We start from the raw sequence: 17,342 nt of genomic DNA on the forward strand, positions 1-17,342 counted from the left end.
CTTTGAAAGTATTTTTATTTACTTTAAATAATTTGCTGTTAACTTAAGATGTATACTTACAATATTTTGAAAAGAAAAGCATGCCTAAAAATTACTTTCTAATGGTTAAAAAAATTATAAATTACCTAAATTTCCTTGGGACTGCTACTGACAAATGCAAATTAAATGACATATTCAAGACTTCTGTAGAAAAATAAATTTTTGTGGATGATACTCATGACTTTGTTTTGTTCAAAAAAAAATTGGTTAATCTTGCTTTTACCCAGGTTTTGGAAGTTCTATTATGACAGACAGTGTTGATGTCCTAGTCTCTTGATTTATAGTTTAGAATTAACTTCTAGCAATACCTTAGAATGTTTAACATAAACTTTGTGACACATATCTTACACATGTTGAAGGAATTTATTCCATATTTAACATCAATTTATTCCATATTTAATGGCAAACAGGGGCTCAATGCATTATATTTTCAGTTATGATATACTAGTGGCATTGTGGATTCATTTTTTAACCCACAGATATGCTTTTTTTGAAACAGGCAAATGTACATTTTTAAACCTAGATTAGATATCCTCTAGATCAGTTAAGTTGTCTAAATCCCATAACACCAGTAAAATTGTAAAATTAGTGGTTCTTGACAAAACTGAGAATATAGTAGCTCCACAGAGCTGTGCCACTTATGGAAGTTTCATGTTACTATTAATATAGTTTTCTTTAAAAAATTCTAATGTCTATTATACTGATATCAGCAGGTGTAGCCTTTGGAAGGAAATCCAACTGTGAAGGTAGAGCTTTCAGAAATGACATTACTGCTGTTAATGCAGATCCAAGAGTAAACTCCAGTGTTTCATGACAGTAGTGTACCATATGGAAGTGGTTTCTCAGAAGTTAATTATAAGTGCAGATTAAGCATCCTGATCTTGAACTTTAAAGATGCCAGAAATGTGAGAAATAAATGTCATATCTGCATGTCATGCCATTCACAGGATTTTGCTTTGCAAGACAATCTAGAAATATCCTCCCAGAGAACCAAAGCAAACATGGAAACAAACTGTGACAGTTATGTGTAAAGTACACAAAATAAAGATTGGTAAAGATTGGTATACAATTTAAAAGTGGCAAGTCAGGACCAGAATGATGGCTCAACTGCATGATTCCCCCATCTCCAAGCTTTCAATCTATTATAAACACCAGTTTTTATCCCAGCTGCTCCACATCCTATCCAGTCCTCTTCTTACGGCCTGGGAGAAGAGTTAAGGGCAGCCCAAGTCATTGGGACCCTGCACTCATGTCAGATAGTTGGAGGAGGCTCCTGGCTCCTGGATTCAGACTGGCTCAGTTCATCATTTGGGGAGTGAACCAGCGAATGGAAGATCTTTCTCTGAGTCTCTCCTCTTTGTGAATCTGCCTTTCCAATAAAAATAAAATTAAGTGTAGTAGTTGGGACACAAACAAGCACTTAGAAGGGAGCCTGGTGCTTGCAAGAGTAGAATTAGCCATTGTGCTGCACCCAAAAATAAATCTTTTAAAAAGTAGATCATCACTAAAATGTATGAATCTTGTAAATAGTTTTAATCAAACATGATGTTCAAATTTTTCTTAAATATGGAAACTAGTACTAAGCATTCAAATAACTGAAAATTTATAGAAGAAAAATCTTTCAAGTATATTTGAAATTCTTTAAAAAAAAAAATGACTGAAATAGGGCCCGGCACAATAGCGTAGTGATTAAAGTCCTTGCCTTGCACGCCTGGGATCCCATATAGTTGCCAATTCTAATTCCAGTGGCCCTGCTTCCCATCCAGCTCCCTGCTTGTGTCTGGGAAAGCAGTTGAGGACGGCCCAAAGGTTTGGCACCCTGCACCCGCGTGGGAGACCCGGAACTGCTCTAACTCCTGGCTTCAGATTAGCACAGCTCCAGCTGTTGTGCTCACTTGGGAAGGGAACCAATGGATGGAAGATCTTCCTCTCTGTCTCTCCTCCTCTCTGTATATGTCTTTCCAATTAAAATAAATAAATCTTTTTTAAAAGTGACTGAAATAAATCAACCCCAAAAGGACAAACACAATATGTTTGCTCTGATACAAAGCAAACTTCATGCAAATTTTAAGATCAATAACCCTTTCATTAGCGTTTTTGCTGCAACAACCCATGGTGTTTGATATTTTAGTTTTTATTTTCATTTTGTCAAAATAGTTTCTTCTTTTCTCTTATTAAATTCTTCACTGTCTCATGGATCACAAAATAGCATCATTTTACCCAAGAAGCTTTTGTGTTTCTCTTTCATTTCCTGATTGACACATTGGCTATTCAGTAGCATGTTACTTAATTCCGTGGTGCTATAAATTTTTTTAACTTTATTCCTGTTGTTAATTTTGTTTTAGGGCTTCTCATTTAAAGGAATGAATATTAACTGTGTGATACAGACTATCATATTCAGTTGTGAAGATACAATGAAGTATGTATCTCTACTTACAAATCAAAGATGGACTCCCAATGATACTGTTGAATATATCTTGATAATAGCATGTGGGACTGTCTGCTATTATCTGTACAGGCAATGTCAGGACATACTTCAATAACGGAACGATGGACTTATGGCTGCTTATGAAGAACTATACTATTGTAATAATACAGGGGAAATCAGTTGGGGGTGGGAATATGGGGAGGGCAAGATAAGGGAAATTCCAGAGGCTACAGAATTGTATCATGAAATTAACAATAAAATAGAAAAACATTTTTTAAATGACTGAAACCCAGTTATACCAATGGCTTTAAAAAGTTTATTAAAATGCATACCATGGAGGAAGCTTTTATGAATTTCAAAATGTTTTGCACCAAAGTGAATTTATTTATCATTACATTTTCTGCAATCTTTTTCAATTACCCTTATATTTTCTGTTATACTTTAATATATTTTTTTTATTTTTAATTATAATTTATTTAATTCAATACATAACCATAAGGAAACTGAGTAACACACCATAAAGTGCACTTATAGTTATAAACTATACTTTATATTTCATCTACATATAAAATTTCTTATGTTTGTATTTTCATAATAATAAAATTATTCATAAGCAATATATCACAAAAGTTAATTTGTCTTAACATTCAAGACACTTGATTTTAAAGAAGAAATTATCATAGGTTTTTAATCTTTTAATTTACCACAGCAAGTATTTCAACTGCTTCACAAAATTCTTTTTAAAAAAAAGTTAAAATTGTCAATAATTTATTAACTGGATATATTATTGATTATTTTTAGGTTTTTATTGTAAAAGAAAAATAAATTTTTCATAATAAAATATAAGCTTTCAATGTTTGTATTCCATCAACCTAACCTTGTAGATTTTACACCTGAATTGCATACTTTCATCATAATATGTTGAAAACAGAGCAACAGAGATTCAGAATTCTTCTGTTAGTCTTGAGAAATGCATTATTAATTAACAACAAAATTGCAAAATAGATATTGCAATAATTTGATAGAGCATAAGATATTTTTACAAACCTAAATTCTGAGATTGGTTTAAAATATTTACTATTCACATTTTAAAAACACATTTATTATTTATTTAGAGCCTGCATTTTTTTATATGAAAATATTATAGAGGAAAATATTTCAGTCAGAAGCCCTAAGGAAACTTCAGCAAGTTAAACGTGTTTTCAAGAATAAACATAAGCAATATGTCTTCAAACATCTTTTGTGCTCTCACAAATATTTATCCTTGTCTTTTTAGTAATGTCTATTGCCTGCAATTAAACTAAGAAGGAAGGAGTGAAGGTAATCTCCAAAAAATTCTATTGAGCAAGGTTATGTATTAGGTGTTTTTGTGGGAAAACTTTTACACATATCATTTCTGATCTGTATCTCCTAGCTTACAGAAGAAAAGGGCGCCTCACCTATTCACCCATCTCCCACTGCCTATAAACAAGGGAAGTTGAATATTCTGTAGGTCAAAAGCCAGGAAATGCCTGCCTCCCTAGCAATCACTAAAGGAGAGAAAATTATCACCCACAGGCCAGAGATAGCAACAGTCCAAGAAAGGCTTATGGGTACAACAATTTCAAGCATCATGAAACAAAACAGAAGAAAACAAAACAAAACAAGGACTCAGAGTCTAAGCCATGCTCTGCGGCCTAGTTCCATGATGGTATCAGTCTGCAATTAGGTTGGTGACCACAACATAGCTGGTACTTTACATGTCAAAAATCATGGTTACCACCTGTTTAATGTTGGCAATGAAATTATACATCAGCAGCATGTTTCTGTGCAGCCACTGAAGAACATTATTACCTAGATTTATGGAAAACATTTTTCATACAATACCAAATATTTAAAAATGATCATAATAAAGCTCTTTATTAATGAAGTACTTAATGAAAAAAAAATTAATGTTCCACATGCTCCAAACACATCAAAACATTTGTCGAACAAAAAGTTTGGCACCCCAATGTCCACTTCTGAAGTAGATTTATCAAAAATTTCCAATTTTATGAGCTTTTTAATAGAGAAAAAGAACTTTGAAAACGCAACGCATTATGCCTGTCCAACAATACGTGCCCTTATGAGACTTTGCTACATAATTTCCAACTTCTTAAAGTTTATGCACATAATTATATGCTTAAATCATATGTATAAATCATATTTGACACATTAGGACTTTGTACATCCCTATTTTAAAAATTAAATGTACTATAATTACATTGTTCTGCTATTGCTGGACTTGCATCTTGAAAACCTCATATCATTTTAGAAACTCTTTGTTGATGGGTCGTATTTGCTTCTTTATCATGTTTCTAGTAAATAACAACATTACTTCAGTGATGTTACACTCAGGTAGTAATGGCTTGCTTTGCCTTCGTATATATTACAACATTATTTTCCAGGGTAGATGTAAAGATGGACTGAATGTAAAAATAATTCTTAACACCAAAAATGTCTGAAGAAAAATCAAGAGACATTAAGAATAGCTATAAATGTCTACTTTTAAATATAAGAACGCATGTGTTCCAAAAATAGGCTCTTTATCTGACTACAAACCAAGGTCGTAACTCTGGAAAACAATGATTAGGACAAAATGGAAGTACATAATACATATTTCATCCTAATAAAAGGCATGATATAATTTTCTATAAAATAACAATAACTTGAGACATGCATTTGGTATAATCCTTCATACACTGGTCAGGACAACTTCATCCCTTATAAGAGTCCTTGGGCTCCAGTCCCAGTTCTTCTAATTTCATCTTTGTGCTAATGCAGAACCCTGGAAGAAATCAGTGATGATTTAGGCAGTCAGGTTCCTATCATGCTTTTGAAACACTGGAATTGAGTTCTTGGCTTCAAAGTGGCTTGGTTATTGTAGGGATGTGAGGAGTGGATCAGCAAGATGGGGCAGACATGACTCCTACCGTGGCCTCTCTTTTTCCCTGCCTTCTCAAACAAGCAAACATTTTTAAAAATAGATAAAATGTAATGCATTTCCCTTTCCTCTAGCTATGGTTGTATAGTGATATTTCACAGACACTGCTACTCAAGTTTTCTAAGGAACCATAGTAACAATCTACCTTCCTTACAGCACAGGTTAATATTGAGTGGGAAAACATACATTGTCAACCAAGATAATAACTAAATCACTGCTAAAATTATCTCATTCAGCAGAAGATACCTGTGGATCTCTCTAGATCCTGTTTGTGATGACCCCAATTCTCCTCTCCTGCCACTCCCCTGAATTACATGTACCAAGGTCACTTGTGAGTTCATGAATCTGATCTCCGCTGCCACACGGGTCAGCAAGGAGCCCTATGACCAGAGCTCTGCATAAGCAGTATGCACAGCACTCCTCGTTCCCCACATGAGCCCTTGCTGTGATGAACGGGGGTGTTTTCCTACCATCTAACATTCAGACTCAGGAAAATCTATAAATTTCAAAAGGCCAGAATTATACAGGCTATGCCCAAAGCAACAAAACTAAACATAAACCTTTACTATATCATGTATTTCAGCTACAGAGTGGTATGACCCCTTTATGTCAATTATAACCCATTTTGAGGATCTACACTTATGGTTATCAATGTTAAAACTTGAATTTTTTTCTGGTACTCCATTTTGAAAAGAAAAATAAATTAGTTATAAGGTAATTCCATTATTATTCCCCTTGCCCCTCCCCCGAAAAAGGTGGCCCTGCCAAGACTTAACCATTGTTTGGAAGCAAAACTTGGATAAAATTTTATGAATGTTTCATTCATACACTAATGTTTAAATAAGTCCATTTGATCTTAAAAAAAGGAAAACAAAACCTAGAGTTGTTGGCATTACCATATAACTTCAATAGACAAAGAGACATGAGGCAAATGACCTTGTGCTGTGTGTTTGAGAAACTGATATTTAACATAAAATTAAAATATCTGAAAAAAACTATGCTTGTTATGTATAAATAAGATGAAAATTGTGACTTATATTTCTTACTTCAGAATAAATTTACCAATAGTTGCTAAATTTGCTGGTCAATTATCAAATAACCAATTATTCACTAAATAACACTAAAATTCAAATGCTCAAATATACATACTTTCATATGCATATCTTGGTAAAAGTCCTAGTAAAATACCCTTTACAGTGCATTGCTTGATAATATATGTATACAAATCATGCAAATCAGAATGATATACCTGTGCAGATAGAACGGTTACACTGAATCATGAATCCCAGACATCTAATAAGACCTCACCCACTTTTCATTTTGGCTTCCATGGAATTGACAACATTAATCTCACAGCATTAAACAGGTCTAAATATGATTCTGAATATACACTTGGAATATTAGATCAAAGTTAACATCCAGAAAATATATTATAGAATGCTGCAAATTGTGTCCATAAATTTCACTTTCACTTTTGGGGGATTTCCTAAAATTAACCTTCAAAGACTTCCATAAATTAACAAACTCAACAGTATCTATTTAAGTCTGGCACACCCAGCAGATCATAACTCCTGTTCAATGAGAAACAAGATGAAATACTCACTATGAATCAGGAAATAACCTTAATATGAATATATTACAATATATAGTAAATAAATAACAGATTTGAAAGTAAAAACAAATTTGCTTTCCACTTTTTGAGGGAATCAATGTAATTACTGACTTTTGGCATTTCTAACAATTGATAATTGCAGAAAAATATAGAAATGAGAAAAGGTGGAGTTTTTACCAAGTTATTATATTTTTACAAATACATGACTATAATTCATAAATATATAACATAATGCAAATGCAATTAAGTATATAATATAGAACTACAGAAAACATCAGCTTGTAAAATAGCTCAATAATAAATAATATTCCTAAAATTCCAATGAAAGACTCAAGAAAGCTTTTTATAGAAATTTTCAGATATCACTTACAAAATGTATACTATGGCTTGCTTACTAGTAGGGTTTTCTCAAAATTCTCAATGAATATATATGAATATATATGCATAATTTTGAACAAAAGCAATAATATATAGGTTGACATACACATTTATATCATAAGAATACTGTAAAGATATGATGTTATGGGGGTTATTGTGGGTCGCCCCAACTAGGCTGCAGCTCCCACTGGTTGATGTAAGGGCCGAACCAGACTGGACTGCAACACCCATTGGTTCCAGTGCAACTCGGGACTGAAAACAGAACCAACACAGCAATTGCAACCACCAGCTGATCAGGGTGATGGACTGTGCCGGGCCCTGTGCTTGCTAGAACATACAAGAAACTAATCTGGGAATACCTCAAAGTATCTTTGGAGATCTCCCCACTTGAACTGCTGGACTCAGAATTCTAACCAAGAAAAGACAGAAGACAGAATAGGACAATCATTCATCTCAGCTACATGTTGGCAGCGAAATATGGGACAAATGGAGACTTCATGATGGACCATATCAATCAGTGTACCACCTCATCGAGCGGAACTGGCAGTGACTCATAACTGGAGAACTATTAACTCCACTTGAGCACATATCTCAGAGCATGCCCCAAATCCGGGACTTGGGGTGGGCGGGAAACCAGGTGGGGCTTCTCCGTCAATATCCCCCTTTACCTCAGATACATGATGGAAACAATATGGACATAATAGCATTGCCCACCTCCCTATCCCCCTGAACCTTTTTTTTTTCTTTTTCTTGTTTTTCCTTCAACTATAGTTAACTATGTAAAGATTGTCAACAACAATACAATAAAATGGATAAAAAAAATAATAAATCTTAAAAAAAAATCAAACAAAAAAAAAACATGTTATGTTATGAATGTTATATGTTGTGTATAAACTAAAATTGAAATGTAAGTGAGGTGGTCACAGAAGGTGGCTAGGAACTCACATTTACTTTTACCATATTGGTTACTCATTACTATGTCAATTAATTCCATAATGATGTAAATTTTTGCTGATGGTATGTTGGAGCTTTCAATTGACTGGGATGATACTCTGCTGGCTCTGTCTTCAGACCAGAGAGGGTATACCTAAGAAGCCGTTGAACTTGACTGGACAATAAGATGCTGGACTCTATGTTTGGTATATGCTTGCAATGGGGGAATCTCAACTGAACTTGAGCTGTGGTTATGCAACAAGGTGGAGGAATCCACCATGGTGGGAGGGTTTGGGGAGGGGTGGGGAGAACCCAAGTACCTATGAAACTGTGTCACATAATACAATGTAATTAATGAATTAAAAATAATAATAAAAAAAGAATACTGTAAAGTACATAATAAGGTTATCTTTCCCCTACGAAGATAACATGATACTAGCATATCAGCTAACCAAAGATTGCATCAAAATCATTCCCTCAAGCAGTTTAAAAACAAATTCATATATTTAAAATTTATACAACATTAACAGAAAACTGCCATAAGCCAACACATTTCGTTAACAGCAGGATAACATCCTATGAATGGGAAAAACATAGAACTTACACAAACAGTCAACACACTGCTTCAATAACAACCATTAGATTCATTCTCAATAAAAGCAAGAGCAATTACACAATTACTTAACACTAAACTGAAAACTCTAGCCAAAACAATCAGCTGCACTCAAAATTTAAAATTAAGTGATCTTCAAAAAGAAAAATCCAAAGTATCTAAAATACTTTTATCTCTTGCAGGTAACATGGTTATCTGCCTAGACGGCCAAAATAATTGATGAAAGAATATAACTAATAAGGTGAAGTTTCAAGATAAAGCCACAAAATTATTTTCTGCTTTGCAAATGAAACCAATTCAAACGTATTAGATAGCTGGTATCATCAATACTTAAGGGACACACACCATTTGATGCACTTCACCTACAACAATTTTCTTTATCTTAAGTCATTCCCATGAACTAGATGTGCATTATAATTTTATTCTGCAGACAAGAGAGCCTTGAGAAAGTAAAGGATTTTCGCAGAGTCACCCATAGAGCAAGTTCTGGAGCTGGTGAGGAGCAGGGGGGCTGAAGCTAAGTACTGTATCACCACCTTCCCTCGTGAAACCTTTGCAGAGCCACATACATATCCATGTATTGAAACACTTACCAGGTTACACAAAGGGTTAACTGGTGCCAACTGTTTACTTTTCTTGTATTGCCTTGGTCTTAGACAGCTAGTTCAGAAGCTTGAAAGCCATGCCTCCCCCACCAATGGGGTCCTTTCTGCCCACCAGTTAGTCAAATGATGCTCACCTATCATCACCTGGAAGCTGAGAGGGGCCAGTATTGCGTTGTTGCAAAGCCACTCCTTTCTCAAGCCCCATAAACATGGTCTCTCTCTCTCTTGGTCCCTGGCTTTCATTACTCCTGCACTAAAACTCTTGCCCTCCCCAGTACCTGCTTGCTCTCTGGCTTCCCACAGACTCTGAGGACAGGTAGCCCCCGAAAGTCTGTACCCCTTACCCTCTCTTCACTGCTTGGGCAAGTCAGTGAAGATGCAAATGCTAAGATGTGTTGCGATTCTAATTTGTGTATTTTCAAGAATTCCAGGAGAGGTAAGGCCTAGCATTAAATGAATGTGGACAGAGAAGCCAGAAAGGTGAATGTTTGCAGCATTGTACATGTGTCTAGGTTGTTTGTTGCATTATCTCTTAAGGTAATTTATATTGCTGGGGAAGCTTCAACATAGGTCTTAAGTTTGACAAATGGATTTCATGGAAATAACCATTTGTTCCTCTTGATTTCAATTCAGACTTTTAATTTGCTAATTTCCAGTGGGCACTGTCATCACCAAACTTAGTTAATGAAGACTCCTTACTACATTGTAGACCTGTTTGGCATGATCTCTGTTACACCCTATATAGTTTCTGCACGCACTTAATATATCAATTCTTGGTAAAATAATAAACCGACTAAGAAAAACAGTCAATGTAATTTTTAAGAACTTTTTTAGATCATGAGCTTAGACGTGCAATGACCTCCCTTACAGATATGTCATATTCAACAGAATGAAAGGACTTCCCATCAATGGTTATCAAAAAACTAGGCAGCAAGTTCCAAGGCAATTACTTCTCAGTTCCATCCAAGTATTTATAAATCAGAAGAACAATTTCATTTTACTTACCTGAAAAACTTGAAAAATTCTATTGAAGATGTATCCCAAGCAAAGATGGCATATTGAGAACAGGTAAAAACAGACAAAGAAGCATTGGACAAGGTGAAGAAGGGTGCAATACTGTATAATGGGCTGAAGCTGAGGGGCACCTGGAGACCCATGGATACTGCAAAGTTGCAGAGAGAGAAGAGCGGTACTGCAGAGAGCAGGACTTTAGCCGAAACCGGCAGTCAGAGCTTCACGGGTGGCTGACCAGCTGGGAAAAGGAGTTCAACCAGGAACTCAAGAGTTAAACCCAGCCATAGAACTGCCCATCCTGTCCGGCTGATGTGCTTAACCTGACCATAAGCAGAAACAGAGTAGCAGAGCCCAAGCAGTTAGGGTGGACTTCACGGCTCAGACCTACAATAGTACCACATCCCATATCATTTTGTGTACTGTGAAAAAGGCACCAGGTCATTACCCAGCTGCCCCACTTTACATCCAGCTCCCTGCTTATGGCCTGGGCAAGCAGTAGAGGATGTACCAAAGCGTTCGGACCATGAACCTGTGTGGGATACATGGAAGAAGCTCCTGGTTCCTGGTTTGGTTTGGCTCAGCCACTGCGACACTTGAGGGAGGGAAGTAGAGGCTGCTATATCTTTCTCTCTGTCTCCTAATTCTGTAAATCTGACTTTCCAATAAAAAAAATATATATATAAATATTTTAAAGATTTTTTTTCTTGGAAAGTCAGATATACAGAGAGAAGGAGGAGAGACAGAGAGGAAGGTCTTCTGTCTGATGATTCACTCCCCAAGTGAGCACAACGGCCAGTGGCTGCACTGATCCAAAGCCAGGAGCCAGGAACCTCCTCTTGGTCTCCCAAACAGGTGCAGGGTCCCAAGGCTTTGGGTCATCCTTGACTGCCTTCGCAGGCCACAAGCAGGGAGCTGGATGGGAAGTGGAACTGCTGGGATTAAAACTGGCGCCCCTATGGGATTCCAGCACTGCTAGGCCACGGCGCTGGGCCCAACATATATAAATCTTAAAAGAAAAAAAAAATCTGTGCCACTAACAACCCTTTGATCTAGGACAGCAAATGTCTCCCTAAGCACAGTTACTGCTGAAGAGGCAGCAGGAGAAAGGCTGAGCAGGCAACACTGTGGCCACTGCACAGGACCACAGGGGTACAGAGTGCTAAGCCAGGAGCTGGCACTACAGAGGGCATGGTGGAAGCTTTGCATGAAAGCCTGGGACTGAATCTTGCTGGAGTGGCACAAGCAACTGTAAACCAAGAACTGGGTACTGAATAGGATCAGTACCCAGACTGATGGCAACATAGACTTACAAATGGGCCTAAGGAGAAGAATCTGCTAATTGCAGTTGCAATAATCAAGAGTAAAGGAAGAGACAGAGGCACATAGTGTATTACTGATGCCTCCCGCACAAAGCAGCAAAAGCCTTTGTCAACCTCAGAGTTAACTGAGGGAGTTATCAAGAACTGGGGGCATAAAGAATTTTTGTAAAGTGTTACAAAGTTTCTGAGAAAGAACAAGAAGCATCTCAGGACTATGTTACACAAGAAATAGCAGCGTTGAAACCGAATCAATACAAATCATAAGAAATGAAGAACACAATGCAGCTAATCAAAAATTTAGTGGAAAGCCTTAATAATGCAATGAGTGAGAAGAAGGAATCTCAGAATTGGAAAATTTCAAAGAGCTTCAAAAACTCCAGGACTACATTTTCGATAATTTTAAGTGAAATAAAAATACTTCGTTATAAATAAAATAAATTATTATTATAAAATAAATTATACAATAAATATAAAAACAAATCATACATAAAAATAAGTTACTATTAGTCAACTAAAAAACTAAAGCATAAGATTAGTAATTCAAGTTTCTGACTTCAGTAATTCTAATTTGTATTAACTATTTACCAGGAACAATCCATTTCACTCACCATTTGGACAGATGCTTAGAATGTCATTTGGGGATTTATCCAGGTAAAATTCCTGAAGATCTGAAAAAAAAATTGATTTACAAGAATAAATAAAATGTAATTTATCTATCATTTAAAAAATTGATTTCCGTTGGAATTAGACTCATGCTTGACTCCTGCATGAATCCATTCAGATTCATACTTTTCATTTAATATGAAGATTGTTTAGAAAGTAGCACATTTTTTCCTTGTTCACACATCACTTGAAGCTCTAGGAGGCACCCTGGAGCCTGCCCGTCCTGACCCTCAGCCCTGATCTACAGGAGGCAGGCTCTGCAGGTAAAAGCAGCACTTCATTCGCAGTGAATCCCCACTTCCCTCAAGCAGAACCAAGGCAGGACACCAGCACATTCTTACTTTCAATGTCATTTGACGAACTGTTGAGGGAAAATTACACTATGTTTCAGGGTAAATCTTTGTTTTGAAATGCATGAGGTGAGCTCCTTTATAAGTTTAGCAATTGTAACACCTGTGCAGATGTATTTAAGGCCATGATTGCAAGATATAACACTAGCAGCGTCAAATACTTTTATAAAATCAGAAGTACATGTTCTTGCTAAAAAAAAAAAAAATCAGTAGTTTTAAAAGATGAAAACATAGTAGGCTCCAGAAAGAAGTTATAGTTGAGCTAAGACCTTAGCTAGAGCCTGCACTGTGACAAGATGCTAAGCTTCAAGGCCTCATCATCTTCCCAGGGTATTATGCTAAATTACCAAGGTCTCTGGAACATGCCAGGTATTGAGTTGAGTATTTGGGACAGTAAAAACATACTAGAAGAATCCTTAGTTAGAATGCTTAGTTCTAACGATCTTATTTCTTCAAAGCATTATATGAATATACTTTTCCACTCATAATTAACACAGAAGGAAATTTATCAAGAATTCCAAAAGCAGTTTTACCAAGAGCTAAGGCTGTTTACCAATGTGCTTTCTTTAACCTTTGCAGCATATTTGGCCTCCAAAGTTTTAGCTAACTATCTGAACAGCTTTCACATGTAAATAAACCTATTGTGCAAAGAAAAAGCTTTGAAAATCTGAAATAGTTTTTTTCCATTGAATATTTTAAAAGGAATCTTCTATTTACTTACTGATCTGAATCTGTGTCAATTTCCAGGCTCAGCGTGAAGCTTAAAAACATGTTGCAGAGATTAAAAGTTCCACATGTGCAAATCACTAAATAGATTCCACATGGAAGAACAGAATAAAGACCTTAAGATCCATCCCGCAAATCATTTCTTAACTACTGTTTCATATTTGGCGCTGAGTTTAATGTTTTGCTTAAAGTGAGAATGTTTAAAAAAAGTATAAAAGGGCAAGACTGAATTTCAAAAGTGTTATAACACCCTTCGTTCTCCCTCATTTTCATGTCTCCTTAAAAAGATGTAATCACATTTCTGCTTAGGTTCATTAATCTTAAGAACTATTAATATTTTTCGAGTGACTTTCACTTGCTACAGCTGGTACAGTTTCCTGCATTGTAAAATCATCGATTGAAATCTGGAAAAAAAAGATATCAAAAAAGGCAGTGAACATACAACCAAGTTGCCAAGTTTCACTCAAAATCAAAGTTCTGCCAACATTATAATAATTAAGATAAAAGATATGTATACGTTTACCATATACCAAATGATTTTTTCTTTCTGAGATATTCAGGAATCTGCCCACACAGCTCATGGCCTCCGCTCACTTAGTAAAAACCTCTGCTTCTACAGTTAAGTAACAATTCTCTCTAAGTTACCTCAGTTGATATTCAGGATGCTGAGTTAGAGATGAATTTAACTTAAACAAGAATACAAATCATATAATGTGTGTAAGGAGTTATTCGAATATCCCACCCTGGATCCCGCGCCATTTCCTCTTCCTCACAGCTCACGAAATTCCCGCCAGTCCAGCCACCCGCCAATCTGGCATTTCACCTGAGAATCCCGCCGCCAATTTCCCAGCCCCTTCCCCAGCTCCGCCCACTTACCAATCATTCTTAGGCAATCACCTGTGACAGCCTCAGGCACCAATCCCCTGGGGCCAACCCTCAATCCCTCCCAAGCCCCGCCCCCACACCTTGCAGGCTCACCTGCAGGTGACCCCAGGTGCGGCTTTATCTCCCTCTTCTCCTTCCCCTTCCTCCTCACCTCCCCACGACCCTGGCGTGTTTCTGCCCCACTGGAATAAACCTAAGATACCTCCTTGTGTTTGGTGTTTTAGGCTCACGGTAAAGAACCAGGTTGGGGGGGAGGGTACAGGGAGGGGATGGGGGAATCCCAGAGCCTATGAAACTGTGTCACATAATGCAACGTAATTAATAATAATAATAAAAAGAACCAGATTGTGGAAATTAGCTGCGCATATCGTAATAATATCATAATAACTAGAACTTAAAACTTTTTAAAATAACTAACAATGTGCCCATCAGAGAACATAAGAGAATTATCCCATTCATCTTTTCTTTATTTAATCTTTTTTCAGAAGATTTATTCTCTTTTTATTGGAAAGTCAGATATACAGAGAGGAGACAGAGAGGAAGATGTTCAGTCTGTTGATTCACACCCTAGAAGGCTGTAATGGCCAGAGCTGCACAAATCCAAAACCAGGAGCCAGGAGCTTCTTCTAGGTCTCCCACGCAAGCGCAGGGTCCCAAGGCTTTGGGCCATCCTCGACTGCTCTCCCAGGCCACAAGCAGGGAGCTGGATGGGAAGCAGGGCTACCAGGATTAGTACCGGCGCCCATAAGGGATTCCGGTGCATTCAAGGGGAGGACTTTGGTCACTAGGCTACTGCACCAGGCCCTATCCAGCTTAAAGGGGAGATCAATTCAGCTAAGCTTTGAGCCTGAGGTTGTCTAGTTGGTGATCAATAAAACTGAATTTTATTAATGCTTTTTAATGTTTTTTATGTTCTATGACTGAAGTGCATCATTCTTTCCATCTCATATACTTTATCTATAAGGAGAACTTTATGGTGGGTATCATAAAATAAATATATACTTGAATATAGTAATTTATGTATTACATAACATATATACATATATGTATATATAGTGTGTGTGTATATATATACATGCTTTTTATATATAAAGACAATCTCAGGATTTTTACAGGAGTTACAAAATATATATATACACACACACATGCACACACATTATTTGGAAATGTGTCAACCTAAAATTCGTGTTTCTGCTTCTAGTAAAGAGCCACATTACATACAGTGCTCGTGTCATCTTTTCAAAATTACAACTAAAAAACCATAATCAGTTTTATCACCAAGTTTTGTAGCCAGGCTCTTTGGTTTCTTTCATACAATTTTCTTGAAGGAAATATTGTCCAGTAGATACAATATCTACCGGTTTTTCTCAAAAGTCTCCCTCTTCAGAAATCAATAATGTATCCCTTAGAAAAACTTTATAATTCATTGTCTTGCATTATGATCTTACCCTGTTCGCTTCCACAATAAAAATCTCAGTTGTGGCATTAGAGTCTGGCAAAAAATAGCAAATATTGAAGTGTCTCTATGGTATTCTACTTTCTCCTAAAAGTTTCACTCTGATTTAATCCTTAAAAAATATCGTACAAACATTAATAATACCTGTCATTTGATTTGGTTAATAATGTCAGACATGATCTTAGGAAAGATTGTCTCCCTTATTTTAGGATTTCCGTGGTCAAATAATTCACAAGTGATGAAAAAATTATTTTTCATTATTAATTCCAGAGAAGACATTAGTAAGAAATCAAGTGTTTATCATGGAAACACTCCCACATTGATATCAAATGTACTTTTCAAAAGTCTATCAGTTATCACATTTGAAATAGTCTGTTCAAATTTTAATAATGTCTTTGCTATTTTAGGGATAAAGGAAGGAAATGACAAAACTAATATAGACAATGGAAAATTCTCATAATGATGTTATTAGTTGTAGTTTACCACCTGCTCACTCTGAGTTATTAAAGAGTTCCAACCACCTATGGACTTGACTTAATTCACCTTCTAATAATAACATTCTGTCAGCTATGTGAATCACACTGAAGAGTGACGGCTGTTTGGCTCTAATGAAGAAGGTTAATGCTGGGGTCCAATCTTGCTCATGCTTCCAGCAAGAAAGCAGAAGAAAGTGACAAAAAGCACAGCAGTTCAGATGCCTAGAGAAGGTTCTATGGCAGAAGAAAGGCCATCTCAGGATTTTTGTGGGAGTAACAAAGTAGACTATGATACCATTTGTTAAAGCAGTGGGCCAAGGGGATAATAAGGTTGTATTCAGAGACTAGGAGAGTAACCTATATATTTGGCCATTTGTTTTAACATAGATTTTATGTAAGCTACAGTGAACAGGATGTTCTTTGAAATACTGAGGTCCTCTCGTTGGTGCCACATCATGATGACGGCTCCCCCTGTATGAGCCTCATGAGTAAATCCCAACCCTTCCACATTTTCAGCCTCTCATTCTAACAGCTACTTTCTCATAATTCAAAAACAGATTTGTGTGTCTCTTCAGAATCAATACACTCCTCTACCATGTGACTATCTCTAGTCAATGTGCTCCCCTCTTCCATATAGTGAAATTCTTCAAACCAGAGCATGGACTTCATTGTTTTAACACTTCAATATATTATGATTGTTAGTATTATTATTATTTATGTTACTGCTCCACTTCCACTTCCACTGTTTAATGGAAGCTAATATGTAAATTACCCCAAGAATATCCAGTGGCAACACCACATTATTTCAGTGAGCTCTTTCCTTGTTCTTTTCTTCATCCTAATTACCCATTTCTAAAGGTTAATGTTCCTAATGTTATTCTTT

At 36.3% G+C, this 17,342-nt stretch overlaps 1 long non-coding RNA gene across 1 annotated transcript in view; it reads right to left on the reverse strand.

Moving 5' to 3' along the window:
* LOC131479909 (uncharacterized) overlaps nucleotides 1-17,342 on the reverse strand; it is a 341,735-nt gene that overhangs the window by 286,525 nt on the left and 37,868 nt on the right. Inside the window, exon 2 of the long non-coding RNA XR_009245161.1 lies at nucleotides 12,512-12,571. This is a non-coding gene — a long non-coding RNA (uncharacterized LOC131479909). The remainder of the gene's footprint in view (nucleotides 1-12,511; nucleotides 12,572-17,342) is intronic.

This window comes from Ochotona princeps, chromosome 3, assembly GCF_030435755.1.
Source record: "Ochotona princeps isolate mOchPri1 chromosome 3, mOchPri1.hap1, whole genome shotgun sequence".
In the NCBI taxonomy this organism is placed as follows: Eukaryota; Metazoa; Chordata; class Mammalia; order Lagomorpha; family Ochotonidae; genus Ochotona; species Ochotona princeps.